Consider the following 22,663-nt stretch of genomic DNA (forward strand, 5'->3'; position numbering starts at 1 on the left):
CAGTTTGTAGATAACAGGATGGAGCTGCAGATCCCCATAATGCAGTAACGTAGTACAACAGGCTAGAATAGAGAAGCAGGGCTGCTGTCAGAGGTCTGTGTGGTCACATGACAGCAATGGGGAAGGGGTGTGTGTTCAGCATGGACCAATCAGGAAGCGAGAATCACAGAGCTGTGCAGGAGGACAGTGACAGAAGCTTCTCTATACAGCAGTGCGTATAGCTGAGTGTAAGTGCAGGCACATTATAGCAGCAGTGTGTATAGCTGAGTGTACGTGCAGGCACAATATAGCAGGAAAGGAGAGGATGATAAACACAAGGGATGACAGAGACTGCAGGGAGCAGGGAGGAATGAGCAGGGTATATCAGCACAGTATATCAGCAATCTCTGTCTAGGGAGAGAGGGGGTTACAGCTATGGAGAGATTACATCCACAGTCCTGTCCCCTAATGCAAGTCCCAGCCTGAAGTGGATCTGCCATGATTTGGAAGGTGAGGAAGACTTCCTGGGTCATAGTATAGTGCTGTAGCCCACCCTGTGCAGGTCATGCCCCTCCCCCACTCCCCCTCCCACCCAGTACAGGGAGCTCTTAAACCAAAGCAATGCTCTTAAACCAAGTCACAATTTTGAAAACTTGTGAGCTCTTCATGCAAAACGCTCTCAATCCAAATTATTCTTAAACCAATGTACCACTGTTAATTATTAGATCCAGACATTAATTTTTTAGTGTTTTCTATTTTCTTTTTCTTTTTTAATTTTTTGTATATTATTATGGGGTAGCTATCTTGCCTGAGCTGCTTTTAAAGGGGTAATTCAGAGATTTTTTTTTTATTGAATAATGACAGAAAGTTATACAAATTTGTCAATTACTTCTATTTAAAAAAAAAATCTCAAGCCTTCCAGTACTTATCAGCTGCTGTATGTCCTGCAGGAAGTGGTGTATTCTTTCCAGTGAGACACAGTGCTCTCTGCTGCCACCTCTGTCCATGTCAGGAACTGTCCAGAGCTGCAGCTAATGCCCACATAAAACAGTGGGCACAGTGTCAGGCTGGAAATAATACACCACTTCCTGCAGGACATACAGCAGCTGCTAAGACTTTTTTAATAGAAATAATTTACAAATCTGTATAACTTTCTGACAAAAAAAATATCTCTGGGGCACTTCTTTAAGAGCACTCCTTGAAGACCATTCCTTTGTATGGGGGAGGTTTCTAAATATTTGCTGTGACCTGTACATATTAAAGGAGAAGTCTGGCCAAAACTATTTTTTAATATGTTATTGCTTACGGAAAGTTAGACAAATTTCTAATGTACATTAATTATGGGAAATGCACATATATGGCTATTTCCCTTAATTTAGTAGATCAGGGAGACTTCAGATTCTTTAAAAAAAGATGATGTCACGAACGGGGTGATATTACAATGGAGTGTCCAGCAGGGGCGCCCTATATATAGAAGTCAATGAGTACCATTGACTTCTATATATAGTGCGCCCCTGCTGGACACTCCATTGGAATTACAATGGATGTGTACGTAAATGTAATACAGTATACAGTGTTTTTGATTGAATACATTTATTGAATACTTTGGGAAGCAAGTGTCCTTGCTCCCCAAAGTATTCCATAAATGTAATCAATCAGTACATAACAGTAACCCGCCGAACCGCCGCCCTCCCGCCGCTACCGAACGCCTGCCGCTCTGGACTAGACTCAACTACTACTCTCATGGTGATGGGAGAGTAGTAGCTGGGTTATATCGCCGCCGCCACTGATGCTGCTGCTGATGGGCGCAGGGGGAGCCGCTCATCACTGTGCAGCTATCATCCCCCTCCGCTCCCCCCCTCCTCCTTCGGCCAAACTTTACACTATGTGATGGCTGACTCCCTGCCCGGTGCCACCGCTCTCCGATCACACGTGCCGGATCCCGGTGCTTCCTGGTGTCCCCGGCCGGCATGTGTGATCGGAGAGCAGCGCCGGGCGGGGAGTCAGCCATCACATAGTATAAAGTTTGGCCGAAGGAGGAGGGGGGAGCGTAGGGGGTTGATAGCTGCAGAGTGATGAGCGGCTCCCCTGCGCCCATCAGCAGCAGCATCAGCGGCGATATAACCCAGCTACTACCCTCCCATCACCATGAGAGTAGTAGTTGAGTCTAGTCCAGAGTGGCGGGCGTTCGGTAGCGGCGGAAAAACAGCACCTCCTCTGTCCTCGGGTTGTGTGTGGTACTACACTTAAGCTCTATTCCCGTCAACAAAACCCACACCAAAACTAAGCAAAAGAGTGGCGCTGTCTCTGGAAAAAAATTGGCCATGGTTTTCTAAGCCCGGATAACAGGGGCGTAGCTTGGATTCACAGGGCCCCATAGCAAAAAATTTTAAGGGCTCCCCCTCCCCTACGCACAACACAAAGCACTGCGTATATATATATATATATATATATATATATATATATATATATATATCTGCTTTGTTGCTGGTGCACTGATAACCCATGACCTCTGCACGGAGCTCTGCATATTTTTCTTTCCTACTTGATTGCAGCAGCTGAGAACAGAGGTCAGAGGTTATCAGTGCAATGATAGTAGCAGTAGAGCGAATTCCCAGCAGCAACCAACTGGGCTAGGAAAGAACCTTCCACTCGTTTGGAAGGTTCTTTCCTGTCCCAGTTGGTTGCTGCTGGGAATTCGCTCTACTGCTACTGTTTTCACCTCCCGGTTTATCCGTGAGGCACCTGTAGCCGGCTGCGGAGCTATATTGAGCTACTGATAGTGTTGTGCCTACATATTCACAACCTGTACAGGTGAGCATACACTCTGTTCACCTCTTCTGCTTATTTTAAGATTACCTTAATTACTGCACTAGAAGGCGCCCCGCTTCTGTCTTTGTGTTTTATCAGTGCAATGAAGCAGAGATCTCTGTCTTCTGCTTGTTAACCCTTTTTTGTGTTGCAGCATGTAAGTAAACATTGGGTCATTTACACACTGCAGTACATAAGAGGTTAAGCAGAAGGACACATGTTGTTACCTTCTCCCTCGGGCCCCCCTCCTGCACAGGCCCCATAGCAACTGCCTACCCTACCTCTATGGTAGCTACGCCACTGCCGGATAACCCCAACTCTATGAGCTGAAAAATCCCAAAAATCCGAATAGGAAATTCTACATCTTCTTGCAGGACTGTGGCGCCCAGTTGATCACCCATTGTCCTGCCCCATAGCTGGTCACTTCCATAACATTGGTTACAGGTAAATAGCTGCTGGACCAAACCTGGCAATTTTAGCAGGATCGCCTGCCCTTCTTTTTGTTATTGGGGTTCTTAAAATTCCCCTTATGGTAGATGTTGGGATTGGGCATGTTAGGACTCAACTGCCTGATTCTTTTGCCCCTCCCAGAGGCATCTGGTCACATGAGCCTGTCTATAGTGCGGGCTTCTTGTCATTGTATTGCTGGTTCTAGACATGAAATAACGCAACCATAAGAGCCCTTCCTAATGTTAGTGGGTCTAATGGATAACAGAGTTCCTTTAAGACCCTGTTAGATAGACTCTGCTCATAGAGGTCCCTATAGCAAGGACCCAGGTAAATACATTATCTCAACAATCAGGAAAAATCGAGCGAATTTCCAAGTAATAAAGAGAATTATTTTCGTATCTCCTTCTGTTTCACTATATTTGGAGCAGAGCAGGACGAGCGACCTGGCCTCAGGTGGTAACCTAACCTCCAATCATTTCTTGGGTGACCCAGTTTACAATTTTGAAAATGAAAGTCTCTTAAGCAGTTCTCGTCACCTGCCGCCACATATGGTCAAGAAATGAGATGACCCGCAGTTAGGATCATCTACCCCGGAGCTAAAGAATCCGAGAGAACAGGTCATCACTCATCAGGACACGTCGCCAAATAGACTTCTCCAAGAAGTGTGCTCAGTAGAGGATGACACTAATTGTGCAAGTCCCTAAGGGAGCGTTGGCTGTATACAGTATACCGGGAGTGATTACTCCAAAAAAGTTGTATTTATTTATTGGAAAGATTTTCAGGTGTGGATTTGTCAGTTTTATTTGCTTATTTTCCATTTTAATTTTACATACAGAATTTGATTATTTTAATTAAAATTTTAATTAATTTGCCCCATTTCATCCATCCAAGAAAAAGAAGAGAAAGTTAAAGGGGAAGTCCGGCCATTTTGAAAATCCAGGGGCAGGGGGGAATTTGATAATGAGTATGCACTTACCTCTCCCTGTGCCAGCGGTGAGATGTGGGTACGGCCTTGGTACTCTGCCGAAAGGCATTTTCCTCCATGTTGTGATGATGTCACGACTTGGGGGAAAATACGTATCCCGACTGATGGACTGGCCGCTCAGCCAATCAGTGACTGGAGAGGCGTCCTGCCCCAGTCACTAACATGATGAGCGGCCTGTCCACCAGCTCGGTCGTAAAGTGTGCAACACCGGAGATCCCAGAGCCCAGAAGGGGTCCCGAGGCCGGTCCCACCACTCACTGCAGGCACTGGGAGAGGTAAGATAATTTTTATCAAATTCCCCCCTAGCCCTGCCGATTTTTCAAAATGGCCGCACTTCTTCTTTAAGAGTAAGGACAATATTAATAATAAGGTGAAGTACAAGAAAAGTGCCTCAATATATGGAAATGGAATTTAGAATTTTTTTTTTGTTCCTAGCAACAAACTTCCAATACTGCCAAGTGGTAAAAATAGTAACAATACATATATGTACTATGTAAACATGTGATGGGCTCGTCTGGTCTAACGGGTTTAGGTCACGTTGTCAATGTCCATTGTGAATCTGACACCACCATCCGCTCCAGCTGTTTTATACTTGTAACTCAACAAACTTGTAAGTCAACCAAGTCGGCACATTCAGGAACAATGGAGCCTCCATATTGGTTATCAAACAGAGATAGTTAAGATATGGTTAAATTATTATTTTTTTAATATTCCAGAAGAGACTTTAAATTTGTTGTTTGTGAAATTTTGCACTCTTTCCTATTTTCAGGACTTGGTTTGTCCAACCAGAGGTGAGAACTCCCTCCATTTAGAGCTTTTTCCTTCTGTCCTCCCTCTTCTTCTGGTTGCAGGATAACTTCTCTATGATTTATTGATGTAATACTTTGCGAGTAGACGGCAGCAATAAAACAGTGGATCTAATGAGCTGTATGAAGATTCCTCCAGGCTTCCTGATAGATACGCTGCCGGTGCCGGGTGACAATGTAAACGTGTTGTTTCTCAGTAATGGAAAAGGGACATAAATAGATTAGGAAAAAAGGATATTACAGCTTTCTGCCAAAATCTACAGAAGTTAAGTTGTGGAACAACATGTAACGAGACGCTGGTTAATGTTCTATCTATCTATCTATCTATCTATCTATCTATCTATCTATCTATCTATCTATTATCTATCTATTATCTATCTATCTCCTTTCTATCTATCTCCTATCTATCTATCTATCTATCTATCTATCTCCTATCTATCTATCTATCTCCTATCTATCTATCTATCTATCTATCTATCTATCTATCTATCTCCTATCTATCTATCTATCTATCTCCTATCTATCTATCTATCTCCTATCTATCTATCTATCTATCTATCTATCTATCTATCTCCTATCTATCTATCTATCTATCTATCTATCTATCTATATATCTATCTATCTATCATCTATCTATCTCCTATCTATCTATCTACCTATCTATCTATCTATCTATCTATCTATCTATCTATCTATCTCCTATCTATCTTCTATCTATCTATCTCCTATCTATCTATCTATCTATCTATCTATCTATCTATCTCCTATCTATCTATCTATCTATCTATCTATCTATCTATCTATCTCCTATCTATCTATCTATCTATCTATCTATCTATCTATCTATCTATCTCCTTTCTATCTATCTATCTATCTATCTATCTATCTATCTATCTATCTATCTATCTATCTATCTCCTATCTATCTACAATCTATCTATCCATCTACTATCTATCCATTTATTATATATACATTATATTGTTTATTATGACCTGGTCTGAGTAGATTTCCACCAGTCACATATGGCTTTGCAGTTATCGCACCCTCTATAAACCCTCTCAGGGATTCCTTAAAGGTTAACAGGACTTTTACCTTTTGAGGGTGAAGGCTGCGGACATTTCTGCTGTGACTTCCACAAGTCCTGATTACCTTTCACAGTTTTGTAAGCTGAGAAGTCAGATGATCAGAGCTGGTGAATACTGCGGCCAAGATGGGAGGGGATGGCGAGTCTGGATGATAAACACAATTGGCAGGAGGTAATTCCTGTCTTGTCTTGGCCATTCCTTTCATGTCACTTCATCCTCTGTAACCTGTGCATCATCTTTGTTTCACATTAACCCTTCAGCAAGGTCAGGATATAATGGGCAAATCTGACAATTGTGGAGGAATCAGCCTCTCGGATGGAACAGAGCATGCCACCGGTCTAACGTCCCGAAGCTGGGCATGATGTGTATGATGGACTTTATTATTGGATGAGGTTACCAGTCATGTTTCTGGGAGCCTGTAATGGCATCAAATTAGTCCACATGGCAAAGATAGAAGATGCTTTGCTAATAGTTAGACATGGAGAGACATCTTTTGGTGTTTCCCCTATGGTAGGATCATGCTACCTTTCAACAACCATCAATTGACAACCCTCCCCCCCCCCAGTCATAAGTCAATTACCCAGCATACAACCAACTATATGACATCACCCAATGCCAATATATCAACCAACAACACCCAATTATCTGATGTCCACCCAACACTACTAACTACCCAACACTACAACAATATACCCATTTATTTATATAATATCCACCCAACTATGTAATGTCCACCCAATGCTATCAGATCCAACCTAACAATATACCACCCAATCAATGGCAACTAATAATATGTCATACCCTCTGAAACATTAAATTTTTCAAGCGTTATATCATCCACCTAAAGAATACCCACCCAACACTACAAGATCTACCCAATTAGTTTCTGTTTTCTTCGCGTCAAATTTATTAATGTGGCTCTCGCCTTTAGTAAATCTCATATTTTTGGAGAAAAAAGGCTTTTTGGAATAATTGTGTCACACACCTTTAGTAAATGTGTCGGAGCACTAAACCTCCCTGAGATCAGTGATGTGTTTGTCATATTGGTCTACTTTTGCTTTGGCCCCACCTAACCAGAATCATGCTCCACACTGATGAGGGGCAACACCCCAAAACAGCTGTCTGTAGATGGCTTTGTTAATTCCCTGGTCATTTCGTATGCTGGGGTGTATAGCTAGAGGTATAACCAGTAGGAAGAGGGAGATTGTGATCCCGCTGTATAGAGCTCTGGTGAGGCCACATCTGGGATACTGTGTCCAGTTCTGGAGACCTCATCTAAAAAAGGACATTGATAAAATAGAACGGGTCCAAAGACGGGCTACAAAAATGGTGGAGGGTGTGAGGCATAAACCTTTGAATCTGTATAGTCTGGAGGAAAGAAGGGAAAGGGGGGACATGATTGAAACCTTTAAGTATGTTAAAGGACTAAATAAGGTTCTAGAGGGAAGTGTTTTTAGTAAAAAAAAAACTGATCTCAAGAACAAAAGAACACAGTGAGAGGTTAGTTGGGGGAAAGATCAGAAGCAATGTGAGAAAATATTATTTTACTGAAAGAGTAGTAGATACCTGAAACAAACTTCCAGCAGAGGTGGTTGGTAAATCTACAATAACAGAATTTAAACATGCCTGGGATAAACATACATCTATCCTAAGATAATAAGAGAGAAAATACTAAAAGGGCAGACTAGATGGACCCAGTGGTCTTTTTTTGCCGACAATCTTCTATGTTTCTATGTAACCAGAATCATGCTCCACGCTGATGAGGGGCAACACCCCAAAACAGCTGTCTGTAGATGGCTTTGGTATTTCCCTGGTCATATCATCAAACTCGTAACTGAGTTGGATATTGACTGAAGGGGCCACTTAATATGGTGGTTTTGGTGGTCTCCATATTGGAGCCGTCCCTTTACTAGGTCCTTCCCTGGAGGAATATATAGCTAGTCCCGTGTTTAAAGACTCGTAACTGAGACTCCGCAGACCTTTTTGCATACTGAGGTTTCTCAGGGGACATTGCACCTAGGATTAAGCACTTTAACTAGCAGCTGACAGTATCTTTTTTAGCTGTTCTCCCTGAGATCAGTGATGTGGTTGCCATATTGGAACACTAAACCGGCAGTAATAATGGACAAAAACCAGACAATAAGCCCCAATATGTCATATTGTCAACAATATAATCTCTACTCCACTTGTAGATCCACCCAATCCCAACTAACAATATGTCATCCACCCATTTATATGATATTCACTCAACAACATGATGCTCACCATAAAATATGCCAACTCTACGGCATACACTCAATGCTATGAGATCCACCCAGTAACATCTCCCATCCACTCAGCAATATTACACCTTCTTAACAGTATGCTATCCACCAGACAAACCTAACAATATGCCATTCATTTACAATACGACACGGCTGTGGTCTGGCTGAGCTACCAATGGGTTTGGCTTTGGGCCACACTCTAGAGTGGAGTCTAAGTATCTCCTGGTTTTTATTTTTACCCTTTATCGTGCTTCTGGATGTGGGAGTTGGACTTCCCGGCCAGAAGTGATTCTCTTGTGTGTTTTTCCTGCTCTACCTATCAGCTTGGAGTCTGGGACTTCTGTTCTCTTATAGCTTGGTCTCTCCCTTCAGTCGGAGCTCTTGATAGCCTTGTCCATCTTGTCTGTTCAGCTAGATCCAGTATTTTGCCTTATTGTTTGTATTCCTGGTTTCCTTTTCCCTTTGCTTGTTTCTTGCCTTTCTTTGTCTTTTGGTCCAGTGTTCCTCGCTTAGTCCTCAGTGTGCCTTGCCTTATCCTCAAGTTTCTTTGTTACTGTCTCTGGCTTCTGTTTCACTGTTTACCTTGTCTATTGTCTGTTATTGCTCCTAGTGCCTTGTCCTTGGATCTCCTTAGCCTCTGGATTAGTGATTCTGACCTCTGGATTTCGTGAGATCGACCTTGCTTGTGGATTCTGACTTGGTACTTCTGCTGCCAGTTTGTTGCCAACCTTGCCCGCTGACTATTCTTTATTGTGTTTGTCTTGTTTTGTGTTTTGCACCTACTGCAGTGTAGGGAACGCTGCCCAGTTGCGGATGGTCATTTAGGACCTGCTCTGCAAGTAGGTAGGGACAGGGCCGTTTTAATACATTGGTGGGCCCAGTGCACAGCCCTCAAGAGTGGGCCCCCCCTTCCCTTTCGGCACATTGTATAATGTACTGAATTTGCCCCCACACTGTATCAAGAGCCCCAATACATACAGTAGTTACCTTATAACACTATTTCCACCATACAGTGATTACATATTACATAAAAACTGCACTAAACAAAACAGAAAGATATCACCAATGATACCATTACATAATACCGCCACATCATGACCCCTAACACTGACCCCTAACACTACAACCCTATAACAGAGTGCAGTTACATCCAGTGACTCACCGGGGGCGTCTTCTCTGATCAGAGTCTGTCACCTTTTCTTTTTCTCTCCATCCAGCCTGGGCCACCTTGAAGTGTTCTCCTGGCTGTGAATCTTCTCTCCAGAATCTGCCAGACAAATATTTTAGGCTCCAACACATCCAGTAGTTAGGTCCCTTATACCCCTATGCAGTAGTAACACCCCTCTGTACCCCTACATAGTTACACCCCTCTGTGCCTCCATAGTTTTAAGGTGTCCCTGTAGTATATAGACCCTCATGTGCTCCTCTAGTTATATACAGTCCTGCTGTGCGCTCCCCCATTAGTATATAGCCCCCCTGTGCACTCTCCCCAGTAGTATATAGCCCCCCCTGTGCTCTCCCACAATAGTATATAGCCCCCCCTGTGCTCTCCCACAATAGTATATAGCCCCCCTGTGCTCTCCCCCAATAGTATATAGCCCCCCTGTGCTCTCCAATAGTATATAGACCCCTATGCTCTCCCACAATAGTATATAGCCCCCCTGTGCTCTCCCCAGTAGTATATAGCCCCCCTGTGCTCCCCCCCAATAGTATATAGCCCCCTGTGCTCTCCCCAATAGTATATAACCCCCCTGTGCTCTCCATAATATATAGCCCCCCGTGCTCTCCCCCATAGTATATAGACCCTTGTGCTCCCCAATAGTATATAGCTCCCTGTGCTCCCCAATAGTATATAGCTCCCCTGTTCTCCCCAATAGTATATAGCCCCCTGTGCTCCCCAATAGTATATAGCCCCCTGTGCTCCCCCATAGTATATAGCCCCCTGTGCTCCCTCATTGTATATAGCTCCCTGTGCTCCCCAGTAGTATATAGCCCCCTGTGCTCCCCAGTAGTATATAGCCCCCTGTGCTCCCCCATAGTATATAGCCCCCTGTGCTCCCCCATAGTATATAGCCCCCTGTGCTCCCCAGTAGTATATAGCCCCCTGTGCTCCCCCATAGTATATAGCTCCCCTGTGCTTCCCCATAGTATATAGCTCCCCTGTGCTCCCCAGTAGTATATAGCCCCCTGTGCTCCCCCATAGTATATAGCTCCCTGTGCTCCCCCATAGTATATAGCCCCCTGTGCCCCCCCCATAGTATATAGCCTCCTGTGCTCCCCAATAGTATATAGCCCCCTGTGCTCCCCCATAGTATATAGCCCCCTGTGCTCTCCAGTAGTATATAGCCCCCTGTGCTCCCCAATAGTATATAGCTCCCCCTCCCATACAACATTGAAAAAAACAAACACTGTTACTCACCTAGGTCCACGCGTTCCTCTTCTCTTACCTCTTGTGGCCGCACTTCCTGTGGTCACAAGAGGCTGCACTCCCCTTACCCTCGCGCCGACGCTCCAGTGACGTCGGGCGCTAGAGGGAGAGTGCGGCCTCTTGTGACCGCAGGAAGTGCGGCCACAAGAGTGACTGACAGGGAGGGAGCCAATGGCTCTCTCTCTGTCAGTGTCGCTGCTGCTGCAGCGCTGAAGCGCCGCAGCAGCAGCGGGCGGGGGCAGCGGCGGACGGGGGGGGCCCTGCAGGGGGCGCCATGGAGGGGTAAGTAGATTACCCATCCATGGCGCTCCCCCCTGACAGGCTGGTGGCCGGAGCCCTGTGCGACCGCATTGGTCGCACATAGCAACGGCCGGCCTGCTCGGGGGGCCCCTTTAACCAGTGGGCCCGGTGCACGTGCACCATGTGCCCTCTGGTTAAAGCGGCCCTGGGTAGGGACAGCATGGGGGGGTGTTAGCCACAGGGCCCACTTGTTCTGTGTCTCTCTGTTACCTGGGGCCCTGACATTCAGGTTACCAATCTGGGTCACAAACAATTCAGTACAGTACGAAAGAGGTCAGACAGAATCTAAGGTCCAGAAAACAGCCTTAGGTCAGGAGGCGCAAGTAGCAGAATCAGAATAGAAGACCTCAACAATCCTTAGGCAACAAGAGGTGGGTGGGGCGGCCTTATAGAGGTGTAGGTTCTCTATGATAGGTAGGGAATGGGTTAGGTACAAGCACATTGGCCTATGAATTTTGTCCCAGTGATTGTAAAGGAAGGAAGAATCTGATAGATCTATCATCTGACCTGTAGAGGGGGCAATTCTCAGACAATCCTCCACTGAACTAAACTGAAAGAGACGTCCTATACATTGATTATTCTTCCATTTACAGACGCAGCTGTAAGATTGTGAATTTTGATGAATTTTTCCTATTTCGAGGTGATTGGTTTCCCCGGGATCTTATTACCAGGACTCGACAGATGTAATCTAAACAAACACGCTAAATTTCAGTGCGATTCCGTCTCCCCGCTCTGCAATGTTCTTACACCTCCTCACAAAGTGTTTACCACAAATACCCCGATCAAAAACGAGACAAGGAAATATGACACGCTTCCCCGACGCCACGCTCCACACCACAAGCTCTTCATTTCAGCACAGAATAGTTTCCAAGCGAGAAATTTTTCCCCTCTCTCTTTCTAAATAAGAACATCTATCTTCAGAATTGTGTATATCAAACAATCAATCAGTCAGATCCCCGAAACCACAGAGAATCTGTAATTACATTGTCAGTACTGATTGTTAGGAAATCTTACTAGTCAGGGAAACATTTCATAAACATACCGCACAAGCCTCCCGGCTCCGGCTCATATGCAACCAAATGGAACATTGATAAATCCGCTCTGGGCCAATATCACACGAGCCGAATATGGGGACATTTCTGCGTCTATATTATCCCAGCCTGACAATAAGTCTAACAGCCAAAACGAATAGCCTAATAGGGATATACTAGGCTGATGGTAGTTGGGGTCATTAGGCGACGGCCAATCGGCAGAAATTTAGGTGGAAACCTGGAACTATTCTTACGGGCTGAAAAATAACCAAAATTATTGACCTAGTGGATGAGTTCTAAAGTTCTCCCAAAAGCTATTTTACGACATCAACCAGTTTCATGAGAACGTGGTCTTGTCATTCATCACATAGAATCAGTGGGCTTCAGAAGCCCATGGAAATCTAGGCCAACAAGCTCCATGCTGGTCAAGTCAAAGGTAAGGGCTAATGCAAAAACCTGGCGTGCACAGATGGTGTCCTGCGGAGTGGAACTCGGTGATATCAGCATCATGATTAAGTATGATGTTGAGAGCTCCGATACTGTTTAAAAGTTTGTGCTAAACAGTATCACAGCTCCCGACATCATAATTTATCATAATACTGGGAGCTCAGAGGTCTACTCCAAAGGATACGTCCATTCACGCACAGGTTTTTTACGAATGTATGCTTTAGCTCTTAGATGGACAGGTGGTCCACAGTGATACTGTAAGTACGGTGACCTGAGGGTCCACACACACACACACCTGGAGTTGGCCCAGACTTCTTGAGGCCTCCCGCACGTGTTTGTGGCCGTTTTTACGGTCAGGAAATACTGATCAGGAAGTTTTTCAAGTGGCTTCAGGAAACCATCAGGATTTCCAGACCATAGGAAAAGCCATACTCAACTGCTGCACAGCTGCGGCGATGCCCCCCTCAGGTTTCTCCCTTTCTCTTCTGGACATCACATGTGTGTGTGGATAAGTGGGGGGGAGGGTTGCTAGTGGCCTCTTGTGGCCAGAGGCATGATGCTGCCTTCAGCCAATGGCTCCTTGCTCTGTCAAACACAGCCATGCATTAAACGGTATGCACTCCTGATTAGAAGCACAAAGAGTTAAAGGGCCATTGTCAGCACTACATGGCCCCTGCCCGGGTGCTGGCACTGGCCCTTTCTGACTAGGAGAGCATTTAGAATTCCAGCCAGTTTCCAGATGCACATCTAGAACTGTCCCATATGCTCCCATATGGTTCTGTGGGGTATGCATGCTGGAATTCTGGAAAATTATAGGACATGTCATATAATTTCTGAGCCTACTTTCCATGGCCAATAGAAAGGAAATCTATCTTGATTTACTGATAAATAATTTGGATAAATTTTCCTAAGGTGTAGGGAGCCTGAAAATGCAGCCTTTCAAACCACCAGTAATCAGGGACATCACTGACACTTCCTATCAATGTGAATGCAGACTATAAATTCACTATGATCCCGTAACATCACCTAGCTGCTTCTTAAAGGGTAAGTTCACAGAATTTTTTTATTTTATTTTTATTTATTTTTTTCAAATTAACTGGTCCTAGCAAGTGCCAGAGATTTGTAAATTACTTCTATTAACAAATCTCAAGTCTTCCCGTACTTATAAGCTGCTGTATTTCCTGCAGGATGTGCTGAATTCTCTCCAGCCTGGCACAGTGCTCTCTGCTGCCACCTCTGTCCGAGACATAAATTGTCCAGGGCAGCAGCAAATAGTAAACACAGTAAAGCACAGTAAACCTCTCCTGTTCTCCAGACTGGAAATAATACACCACTTCCTGCAGGACATACAGCAGCTGATAAGTACTGAAAGACTGGAGATTTTTTAATAGAAGTAAATTACAAATCTCTGGCACTTTCTGACACCAGTTGATTTAAAAGAAAAAAAAATGGTGAACCACCTCTTTAATGTATTGTAATAATTTTCCAGGACTAGTGACATCACTCACAGACTAAGCTCCCGATCTCTAGGACCACGCTCCTTGCTGCTTTTTCCGCTCTCTTAATTTCTCGTGAACATTGACATGAAACAAATAGGCGCCGATTAGATCCCACTGATGCAGGTGCTAAAATTAGACCGCCATCTCAGCAAGAGCGCGGGCCGGTGCCATAGAAGGACTCCGCCATCCTGTACAGTGTTTGGGGCCTTTTCATCACAACAATGAAAAAAAAAAAATTCTCCGGTTAATAAATATTTTTACAACTGTCTTATGGAATTCCCAGCAAGTTCTGTTGCCATAGAAACCTATTAACCCCACTTAAGTGTAATTACATATACAACGCTCGCTCACCTCTGCTGTGTAGGCTGGAAACAAAAATGCTGCACAGAAGAGGCATCCGGTGGCGGACCAATGAAGACTACGCTGCCGCCAGAGGCTGGAAACCGTACAATCTTTTTTTTACAGAAATTTCTAACGAACCATAAATTATTCTAAAAGCATAAAAACCATAACAACCGTATACTAAATGCTGGAAATCTCACAGTATTAGTATATAAAATCTCATAATAAATCAAAATAACCTAGAAATATTATAGAAAATATTATAGAAAGGCTTAAAAACCTACAAGAGAGACGTAACAAGCTACAAGAACAACATAACACGACAGCATAACAAGGTACAAGAAACAACAACAAACTCCGAACTCCGCCATGTCTCCCCGGCGCTCCTGTCATGTTCTTTAGATAGCGACATCGACCATCTTGCGCTGTTAAAGAATTTTCTATCTCAATCATGACGTTCTTGAAAAGCAACTGAAAGTCTTAAAAGTGCGGAGATTCTGAGATATCAGATTTTTTTTTCCCCTCCCTTGCATTAACTTGAAATTCATTTCATGGCCAAAGCTCAAAGCCGTAAATGAATCTCAAGCGGGATCAAAAAGGATCAGAGTCTCTCATCTCTAATAAAAGTCACCACATTTCTACAAAAATCCAGAGCCGCAAGTCAGTATTAAAAGTTTGTGCCAGACAAAGAAGATGAAGCGGAAAAGACACAAGAAATACTAATGAGACAGCAAACAGCCAACAAGAAGGCAGGGGGCAGTATTATAGTAGTAGATATATTCTTATATATAGGAGCAGTATTATAGTAGTTATATTCTTGTATATAGGGGCAGTATTATAGTAGTTATATTCTTGTATATAGGGGCAGTATTATAGTAGTAGATATATTCTTGTATATAGGAGCAGTATTATGGTAGTTATATTCTTGTATATAGGAGCAGTATTATAGTAGTTATATTCTTGTATATAGGGAGCAGTATTATAGTAGTTATATTCTTGTATATAGGAGCAGTATTATAGTAGTTATATTCTTGTATATAGGAGCAGTGTTATAGTAGTTATATTCTTGTATATAGGAGCAGTGTTATAGTAGTTATATTCTTGTATATAGGAGCAGTATTATAGTAGTTATATTCTTGTATATAGGAGCAGTATTATAGTAGTTATAGTCCTGTATATAGGAGCAGTATTAAAGTAGTTATATTCCTGTATATAGGGGCTGTATTGTAGTAGTTATATTATTGTATATAGGAACAGTATTATAGTAGTTATTTTCCTGTATATAGGAGCAGTATTATAGTAGTTATATCCTTGTATATAGCAGCAGTATTATAGTAGTTATATTCTTGTATATAGGAGCAGTATTATAGTAGTTATATTCCTGTATATAGGAGCAGTATTATAGTAGTTATATTCTTGTATATAGGGGCAGTATTATAGTAGCTATATTCTTGTATATAGGAGCAGTATTATAGTAGTAGATATATTCTTGTATATAGGGGGCAGTAATATAGTAGTTATATTCTTGTATATAGGAGCAGTATTATAGTAGTTATATTCTTGTATATAGGAGCAGTATTATAGTAGTTATATTCTTGTATATAGGAGCAGTGTTATAGTAGTTATATTCTTGTATATAGGAGCAGTATTATAGTAGTTATATTCTTGTATATAGGAGCAGTATTATAGTAGTTAAATTCCTGTATATAGGAGCAGTATTATAGTAGTTATGTTGAAGGAAAGAAACACGTAGTAGCACTCACCCTTTTTATCTTCAGCTAAGCGGCTTTATTACATTTCACAAGTTGCGGGGAGGGAAAGGGTTCAGGTGTGTACGCGTCCTGGGACGGCCGTTTCGGGGATACGCCCCCTTTGTCGACCAGGTGGTCGACAAAGGGGGCGTATCCCCGAAACGGCCGTCCCAGGACGCGTACACACCTGAACCCTTTCCCTCCCCGCAACTTGTGAAATGTAATAAAGCCGCTTAGCTGAAGATAAAAAGGGTGAGTGCTACTACGTGTTTCTTTCCTTCAACTTCAGTATACCTTGCCTCTGTAGTTTGCACCCCCTTCCAGCAGCCACATTCACATTCATTGTCCGGCCATAAACCTATCCACGGTTCCCATCCAGACAGTGCACATTTTGGAGCGGTGCAGGCTTCTGAATCTCACTATCCACAATTATAGTAGTTATATTCCTGTATATAGGAGCAGTATTAAAGTAGTTATATTCCTGTATATAGGGGCTGTATTGTAGTAGTTATATTATTGTATATAGGAACAGTATTATAGTAGTTATTTTCTGTAACGCCTGGAGTAGTGGATCCACTGGACCGGCACCAGCGATGGCACTAACCTCACCAGGGAGCGGAGTCTAAGGGGCCGCTGGTTTTCACCAGAGCCCGCCGCAAGGCGGGATGGACTTGCTGCGGCAGGCGACCCCCAGGTCGCTACCCCTGGCTTGGTTGCTGGTGTCGGCAGGCGAGGCGTGGCAGGAGATGGCACAGGCAATAGTCTGCAGATGAGAGAGCACGTGACAGGCTGGACACGGGAACAGGTGGAGTGACAGGGGAACAGGAACCAGGAACAGGGACTTGGGACCAGGTAACGGACAGGACTCAGGAACAGGGACTTGGGACCAGGTAACGGACAGGACACAGGAACAACAGGGAGCTGGGCCAAACGCTATGGGAAGCATGTAGAGGCTCCAACACAGGGAACAGGGCAAGCTGGGATTTATAGGGGAGTGATTAGGTGCAACTACCAATTAGGAGCGCACTGCCCCTTTAAATCTGAGACAGCCGGCGCGCGCGCGCCCTAGGAGGCGGGGACGCGCGCGCCGGCCGGCACAGCAGGAGACAGGAGCGTGGAGAGGTGAGGCGCCCCCCGGGGCCGAGGTGATAGCAGCGCCGGGTCCCCGACTATGGACACCGGCTGCTGCATGGGGCAGGAAGCGGTCGCGGCGGCGGCCCGGAACGCGGGACGCCCCCGCGGCTGTGACAGTACCCCCCCCCTTTGGCCTCCCCCTCTTTCTTGCCTGCAGATGGCACAGGAAGCCACAAAGTCTTTGACATCTTGAAACAAACTGGACCACCAGTAGTGGCGAGAGATCCGTTGGCCGGTCTTACGGACTCCAGGGTGCCCGGCCTCCAACGAGGAATGACCCCACTTCAAAATACCTCTTCGAAGCGCAGGGTGAACATGAGTCTTTCCGGGGGGTACTCTCCGAAGCGAGGAGGTGACGACTGGTGCTAGGCGATCAGGCGGTAAAACATGGCAAGGGACTGTGGGTCTGTGGACGAGGACCTTCTGTAAGTTCTCCCGGTGGTGAGAGGACCCGACCTTAGTCTTGGGTACGGAGAGAGGGTACACCTCGGCAGAGAAGGCATCCGCCGAGTCTTGGTCTTCTGCCGGTAGGTCGGATAGAGGCTTGGCTGGGACAGGAAACGACATAGTACACTTGGTCTGAGGTGACCTGAGACACTGGTTGGAACAGTCCTGACCCCAACTGAGAATCTCCCCGGTTCTCCAGTCCAGTTGAGGGGCATGTTCTTGCAGCCACGGGAGTCCCAGGAGGACCGCGGGGGAAGAATGGGGCAGGACGTAGAAGGATATCTTTTCTTGATGTAAAGGACCCACCTGGAGGACTAAAGGTGCGGTCTGGTAGTACACACGGTCGATAAGAATTTCGCCTGTGACCGAGGAGATAGTCAGGGGCCTGGCTAGTCGGGTCACGGGTAGCCGCCATCTTTGGACCAATGTTGCCGCAATAAAACTGCCTGCTGACCCAGAATCGAGGAAGGCAGTAGTCTGATGATTTCGTCCTGAGAGAGTCCGGATGGAAACTGGCATAGACAGACTTGGAATGGTGGCATTCACACCTAGGGACACCTGTCCCACCGGACCTAGGTGCGAGCATTTTCCGGATGTTTGGGGACGTAGGGGACATCCCAGCCGGAAGTGATCGGAACCCCCGCAATAGAGACAGAGATTCTGCTCCAGGCGCCGGATTCTTTCATCAGGCGTCAGGTGAGCCCGTTCCACCTGCATAGGAATCTCAGGAGAGGGTTGGGACATCGAGAGGTCAGGATTCTGGAAAACCGGCGCCAGCTGGGGATGGCGACGGGAACGGGTTAGTAAATGTTCATGCCGAACCTCCTCCTCCCTCTCCGAAAAACGAGTATCAACTCGGGTGGCCAGTAGAATGAGTTCGTTCAGGGAGGTAGGCAGGTCTCGGGCAGCGAGCACGTCTCTCACACGACTAGACAGGCCCTTCTTGAAGGTGGCCAATAGGGCGGCCTCGTTCCAGTCCAATTCGGCTGCCAGGGTGCGGAACTGGATGGCGTAGTCACCAACAGAGGAGCTGCCTTGAGAGAGGTTGAGGAGAGCAGTCTCGGCTGAAGAAGCACGGGCAGGTTCCTCAAAGACGGAGCGAAACTGGAATAGGAAGGCCCGGAGATTGGCAGCAACTGGATCATCACGGTCCCACAGTGGCGTGGCCCAGGCCAGGGCTCTACCCTCTAATAGGCTGATGATGAAAGCCACTTTAGAGCGCTCGGTGGAAAACTGACTACTCAAAAGTTCAATGTGCATGGTGCACTGAGTCAAGAATCCTCTGCACAACTTAGAGTCCCCAGAGTACTTGCTTGGGAGGGCCAGTCGGAGTGAAGAAGAAGCGTCAGGAGGTGGTGTGCGCTGGGCAGTAGTCTGCTGCTGTAAGTGAGTGAGTTGCTGGATCTGCTGTGACTGTTTCTGGATTTGTTGCGCCTGCTGAGTGACCACTCTGGCGACGTCACGGAGATCGGGCACCTCGCCGGGATCCATGGTTGGAGCCTACTGTAACGCCTGGAGTAGTGGATCCACTGGACCGGCACCAGCGATGGCACTAACCTCACCAGGGAGCGGAGTCTAAGGGGCCGCTGGTTTTCACCAGAGCCCGCCGCAAGGCGGGATGGACTTGCTGAGGCAGGCGACCCCCAGGTCGCTACCCCTGGCTTGGTTGCTGGTGTCGGCAGGCGAGGCGTGGCAGGAGATGGCACAGGCAATAGTCTGCAGATGAGAGAGCACGTGACAGGCTGGACACGGGAACAGGTGGAGTGACAGGGGAACAGGAACCAGGAACAGGGACTTGGGACCAGGTAACGGACAGGACTCAGGAACAGGGACTTGGGACCAGGTAACGGACAGGACACAGGAACAACAGGGAGCTGGGCCAAACGCTATGGGAAGCATGTAGAGGCTCCAAACCAGGGAACAGGGCAAGCTGGGATTTATAGGGGAGTGATTAGGTGCAACTACCAATTAGGAGCGCACTGCCCCTTTAAATCTGAGACAGCCGGCGCGCGCGCGCCCGAGGAGGCGGGGACGCGCGCGCCGGCCGGCACAGCGGGAGACAGGAGCGTGGAGAGGTGAGGCGCCCCCCGGGGCCGAGGTGATAGCAGCGCCGGGTCCCCGACTATGGACACCGGCTGCTGCATGGGGCAGGAAGCGGTCGCGGCGGCGGCCCGGAACGCGGGACGCCGCCGCGGCTGTGACATTTTCCTGTATATAGGAGCAGTATTATAGTAGTTATATCCTTGTATATAGCAGCAGTATTATAGTAGTTATATTCTTGTATATAGGAGCAGTATTATAGTATTTATATTCTTGTATATAGGAGCAGTATTATTGTAGTTATTGTTCAGGGAAGAAAAAGAGCGCTGCACCTCACACCTATGGCAGATACTAGTGCCTCTCGGCTGCATAAAAAAACATCAGAATTTTGTGTATGAATTGATCAAGCCATACTGCCCCATGTACCTCATGCAGGTATCGGATACACATGGGTCCCTACACTAAGTCCACACTGTGGCGGTCAGCGACCACCACCCCCGCAGGTGTGCACAGTCAGGGAAGGGAGGCCATGGAACGGCCCTGCGGCCCCCATAGCACAGGACCAGACCTAAAAATGCCACACCAGAACCCAGCCAGCACCGCCAGCGGAGAAGGTCGCCCCCAAACAGCAGGAGTCTGGATAAGGTATTGCGCTCACCATAGCTACTGCAGATAGAATGGGACAAACAGGAGAGATTAAAAGCTTGTGCACTCAGGTGTCTCCTGCTGATTGCGGTCATGTGGGTCTTCCAGGAGGAGTGCAAAAACACTGAGAAAGAAAGAAAGCAAAATGCAATACAGGAGAGAAAAGAGCGCTGCACTTCACACCTATGGCTGACACTAGTGCCTCTCTGCTGCATAAAAAAACATCAAAATTTTGTGTATGAATTGATCAAGCCACACTGCCCCATGTACCACGTGCAGGTATCTGATACACATGGGTCCCTACACTAAGTCCACACCGTGCCAGTCAGTGGCCAACACCCCCGCAGGCGTGCACAGTCAGGGAAGGGAGGCCATATAGTAGTTATATTCTTGTATATAGGAGCAGTATTATAGTAGGTATATTCTTGTATATAGGAGCAGTATTAAAGTAGTTATATTCTTGAACATATGGGTCAGTATTATAGTTTTTATATTCTAATAATGTGTTAGTAGTGTAGTATGTTATGACAGTAAAATACTGAATATTTTTAGCTATTTATCCATCTATCAGACGTCAGAGTCTTATAAGAGAATATATTATTGAGCGTCTCCTATCCATCAGCATCATATAAGGCAGGCATCATTAACAGCAGCCTCGTGCTATATTCTGTTTCTTGGGATATTAAGCATTGTCCTGGCAGATTCTCTCTTAAATTGATTGAAATCCCCCGTTGCTTCATATAAATATCTTCTTTTTACTGTGAATGTAATGGCGTCGTTGCCCTCCAGCAATGTGTAAATTAAACCCAGTGTGCACCAGATATTTACAGACAGATATTATTCTATAAATCAAAGATTGTTCCCCTACCCCCTAAATGAAGATTAAAGGCGGTCGCTGTCAGTCCCCAGCCAGCTTTGTTGCTCGGTATTACTTTTGGATCACAATGAATCGTCTACAGAGAGTTTGACAGCAGAGAAAAGATCAGACAAAGGAGACGCATTTTCTGTGGAACTTCATGGGGAACAAAGTTCTATGGAGACCGATTTACTCTGTACTAAGGCAACAAATATCCCCGGAAAAGAAAGTGTCTGCAATAAATCTGCAGGAGAGGGTCAGCCCAGGTTCGGAGACTTAATCTGTCCATTAAAGAGACTTTCACCAAACTGTTTTATATAGTATTTTGCTTATTAGAGCAGAAGTTTGTATTCCAGAGCTGCTGTTCTTAATGTATCTAAGTACAGTTTATTGGTCCCTTAGTCACCCAGGCTGCACACGTAGACGCCATCTTGCTCTCGTCTTCCTTGTCAAACCATGTTGGTGAGTCTTGTGGTGGCAGATCACACAGGACCCAGCAGACTGGTCACATGAACATTAGAACTGGAGCACGGAGAAATGGAAGAAGGAGCTTGATCTGATGGCTCATGATCTCCATCATGTGGAAGACCGGGTGCGTGTGCCTCACTAAGTGGGGAAGAGATAGCATCAGGATGTGCTATGGGAAGGAGACAAGATGGCAGGGGCAGTGCGATTTTTGCTGGACACCTTGTGTCCTGTCATCATGTGGATGTTACTGCGACACGTATCACCGAGCCCCCCCCCCCCCTCTTCACGGCAGCGAGACCCTGATCAATCGAATGGATCATCTGTAGGATGTGCTGGAGAAAAAGTTCCATGTATGGAGGCTTCACCTCACACCTTACAGCTGATACCACATCACAGGGCTATGAAGGCCTCAGGGTCAGAGGGGTGGCACAATATTTGGCTTGGCGGGGGTTTTAATGTTATGGTTGATCAGGGATCACTAATATTATACAGACTATGGAGAACCTACAGCTGATATGCAGACTCCTGGCCCATAAGGCTCTAGTCAGCTGTCATCTGTGGGACCGTTCTTGTGCATCCACTCATGTAATAAGAGAAACGATAACTTTTTACAAAGACATTTGAAGGTGACTGTGCAGCGTCAGGTGCAATGTGAATCTTCTGCTGAATATTTAATGTGCAGCAAAGTCGTCCGAACATCAAGCAATAGCAGCGATTCCCGGGCAAACATACTGAGCGGCAGCTGCATACGGCACTTTGTATACACACCATTTGTCACGTTATTTAGGAATTTTAATGGGTGGTAAACGCCGGCATACATGGATAGCTCCGCCGCTTCCTATGAGACAGATCTGAGCGCCGGAAAGTTTATTCTTCACTGAAGCTACAACAGTAC

The sequence above is a fragment of the Dendropsophus ebraccatus genome, chromosome 14 (genome assembly GCF_027789765.1).
Source record: "Dendropsophus ebraccatus isolate aDenEbr1 chromosome 14, aDenEbr1.pat, whole genome shotgun sequence".
NCBI lineage: Eukaryota > Metazoa > Chordata > Amphibia > Anura > Hylidae > Dendropsophus > Dendropsophus ebraccatus.